This window comes from Mus caroli, chromosome 10 (assembly GCF_900094665.2).
Source record: "Mus caroli chromosome 10, CAROLI_EIJ_v1.1, whole genome shotgun sequence".
NCBI classification, from domain to species: domain Eukaryota; kingdom Metazoa; phylum Chordata; class Mammalia; order Rodentia; family Muridae; genus Mus; species Mus caroli.
The window spans coordinates 31372388-31376322 of NC_034579.1; the positions used below are offsets into that span (position 1 = coordinate 31372388).

Consider the following 3935-nt stretch of genomic DNA (forward strand, 5'->3'; position numbering starts at 1 on the left):
TTTTTTTTTTTTTTTGCAAATTTCTGCTGAACAGTAAGGATGTGAAGTACAGTTCTTAAGCTATACAGTAAATGTACTTTATAATCTGAGAAATCGGCCTTAGCTAATGATACAAGAAGTTTCTTAAATATTTTTGCCTTTTTCTAAATTAAAATCTCATCTCTCTCATCATGATTAAACTGAAAAGGTGAAGTATTTTTCCTGGAATAGTAATTTATCTCTTGAATGATTTTTTAACTATATGATATATCTATCTATCTCTCTATATAGATATATAGATATATAGATATAGATATGAAATATACTTATGTTTGTTAAAGGCATATTTCACTAGACTATAAAAAGCCATGTTTGGATGCTCAAAGGCTGGTTCTCTGATTTTTGCACCTAGGTGCATGTCCATACTGAAAATTTGAATCTTTTGTTCAAGTTTCTTTTTTGCTTGCTGGTTGAGATATTCCATTACAGTATCTTAAGAACATGCTAATGCCATAAGCTCTGCAGGTGATTATCACAAGGCCACACAGCTTCCAAAATAGAGTGCTTCAGCTTTGCAGCACAGCATTCATGCATGTGGGAAAGCAAAGCAACAATTCACTAAGAATAAAAAAGCCATGTGCATTATCATGTTATTTTGTTGCCTCCATTTTTCATATTTTGCTGAAAAGAAGTTAAAGAGGGTGAAAAGAATACATGAGTTCATACATTCGGAAAAAAAAAAAAACCAAAGGAAAGAAAAAACAACTCCAATTAGAAATATACAAGTAGTAAAAGTTCTTAAAATACATGGAAGATTATTTGCATAATAAATTTTTTTCTCAGAATATAACATTTTCAAGGGGAGTTTTAAAAAGAAACCTTATAGCTTCAATTTAAATACATTTGATTCAAAAATTGGATTACACAATTCAATGAATTCCATGTATTTGCTAAGTTTTCAAATCCTTTTTCATTTGCTTGTTTGGAGAACTGAAGGTTAAATTCAGGACTTTCTGAATGCTAGGCGTAGACTACTATTGAGAAACATATAGACCAAACACTTTTAAACAATTAGTAATTTTAATTCTAGCAGCAGATTTCATAAAAATCATTAACTTCCTACAAACAATTGTAATACTTTATTCTTGGTGATTGAGAGACAGCTTTTATGTCAGATAATTACTATAAATCTTACCTTTAAGTTAAATATATATACTAAATGACACATTTTCCTCCATAGATCTTGTGTGATCTACACTTAGATTTAGCAGGGAAAGGTTATAATTTGGTTGTGCAACAGAACTGGCTTGTGAAGTAGCAGAAATTCATTCAGCACTCTCTAGTAACAGGGTTGACATCTGTTGAATTCAATGATGTGGATGGTCTTTTCTAACCCAGGAGCTCTGAGCAATAGATATAAAGTGCTATTGCATAGTCAGTATTGCCTAGTATCAAGACTATAAAATGCTCTCCCCTGTTAAATCAAAATTGCCACACCACCTCCAGTAGGATCTGTGTGACAAGTTCCACAGACTGAGGCGATTGACCTCAAAAGGGGGAGGCCTCCTGGAACCAGTTGTGGAACGCTTTGCTGGAGAAAAAATATTGAGCCATAGTTCTCATGGCATTCTATCTGTTTTGTTTTCTCTTATTCCTTTTCTTATTTACATGTTCCTGGTAGCCTAGGCCAAGATCTTAAGCAAGAATAATGGGTGAGAAACCATCCCTAGAGATGGGGCCACTAACATAACCTTATCCCCAGGGAAACCAACACATTACTTTCTAAATCATTTACAAAACTATTATGATAAAAACTTTCCCAATAAAATTTAATATGGCTACATGTGTAACATCGGAGGTGGATTTTTGGTATATGGTAAAGAAAGCCTTAATTAGAAAGAATTAAAATAGTTTATATTTATACATTGAAGATTATAAAAAATCAGGCACAAATTGGCCATGGGGTTGGAAAGTTAGTTTAGAAGTTAAGAGTACTGATCATTAAAGATTTATTAGACTGCTCCTGAAAATATGCCACTAGCCTTGGACTACAGACCCCACTGAATACATCCTTTTAGAATGTTATATTGTTGTTATATTGTGATGATTTATAATGATGTTACCTGTTTTGTTTGTACTTAATACATAGTTTCAGAGTTGTAATGCTTGAATGATTTTTGTGCTTTACTGTGTCAAATGATTTTTGTTGGTATCTGTGATTGTTTCATTGGATATAGTTTCTAAGAGATGCAATGTTTTGTTTTTTGTTTTTTGTTTTTTGTTTTTTGTTTTTTAAGCAGATTTAATTCTTTTATTTTTCTTGTACAAAATCCTTATGTAGTAGCCACAGCTGGAGCCCAGGTCCTCTGAACAGAGACTCTGGTGTGGGTTTTCACAAGATGATCAGTGAATTCCTGATAAGGAGACTTGGTGAAGACAGTCTCTTTCCAGAGGTCGGGAGTCAGGTAGCTGTAAGTCTTGAAGATGGTATCAAAGGTGGCCTTAGCAAAGTTGCCCAGGGTGGCAGTGCAGCCTCTGGCTGAAGTGTAGCAGTCATCTATACCTGCCATCATCAGGAGCTTCTTGGGCACAGGAGCAGAGACAATGCCAGTGCCTCTGGGGTCAGGGATGAGACTCACCAGCACAGAGCCACAGCAGCCTGTCACCTTGCATGGAACAGTGTGGGGCTTGTCAATCTTGTGCCCCCAGTAGCCTCTCCAAACAGGGACGATGGAAAGCTTGGCCAAGATGATGGCCCCTCTGATGGCAGTGGCAACCTCCTTGGAGCACTTAACACCAAGACCAACGTGACCATTGTAGTCCCCAATAGCAACGAAAGCCTTAAACCTGGTCCACTGACCAGCCAGAGTCTGCTTCTGCACTGGCATGATTTTCATAACCTCATCCTTTAGGGAAGCACCCAGGAAGAAGTCAATGATCTCAGACTCCTTAATGGGCAGGGAGAACAGGTAGATCTCCTTCAAGGACTTGATGTTCATGTCCTTAACTAGGTGGCCCAGCTTGGTGACAGGGATCCATTCTTTGTCTTCAGCTTTACCTCCACGAGCTCCGCGATCTCGACCACAGCCATGGCATCGGCCACGACTGCGGCCCCTAAGACCACTGCTGAATCCTCTGCAGAAGCCACTGTGGCCTCCTAATCCTGGGCCCCAGGTCCTCCCGGCCCTCCCGCTGCACTAGCGTCATCCTCCATTTGGTGTTTTCCCAAAGAAGAAGAAGAAGCAATGTTTGGTTTTTTAATGTATAAAATCCCCTGCTTGAGAGCTGCAGAATACACTCAGATTCAAGCTGCCTCTGTTTGTTTCTGTTTGTCACCACCGAATCCTTACCCACCTAGCTTCAAGGACCCTTATTCTAGGGACCCTCATACCCGACTGGGGTGGTCCATGGCACACAATAACATAGGAAATAATTTACTTGTCCTTACTAACTATATATAACTAACTAAATATAGATGGATGCTACTGAATATTTTTGGCTCATCTTAATAACTTGGCTTTGCTTGGTAATCCCTTTGAGGTTTTAAACAGAAGGCAGTGACAAAACCTCAGTAATGATATAACTATGTCTCCATGAACAAACTGAGTAACTAGATAAACAGATGAAACATTTTTAACTGGGTAGCACATTGCATCCCTCCATGCCTTAGTATACTAGTGAAGTACACACCTAGGAGAGCTATAATTAAAGCTTCAGGATTCACCCAAAAGCAGGAAAGAAACACAGCAGAACATTTTCTAGTTCTTGACTTAAAATTTTAATTCGTGAGATGTCTTGGTTCCAGGACAGGTGAGAGTAGGAGTACAGAAACTAAAAGCTTTTGGGACAGGGGGGAGCCACAGAGCTTCTAAGGCAGCCCCCTTTTCAGGCCCCAGACAGCTGGCCACTTTCTTAGCCAGAGGATAGGGATCTGCCCAGCACGGGAACACTTTCCC

The 3935-nt window shown here is 38.6% G+C and overlaps 1 pseudogene; it reads right to left on the reverse strand.

Moving 5' to 3' along the window:
- Positions 1–2298: 2298 nt before the first annotated feature.
- On the reverse strand, positions 2299–3193 carry LOC110304020 (annotated as a pseudogene).
- Between the last annotated feature and the right edge of the window lie 742 nt (positions 3194–3935).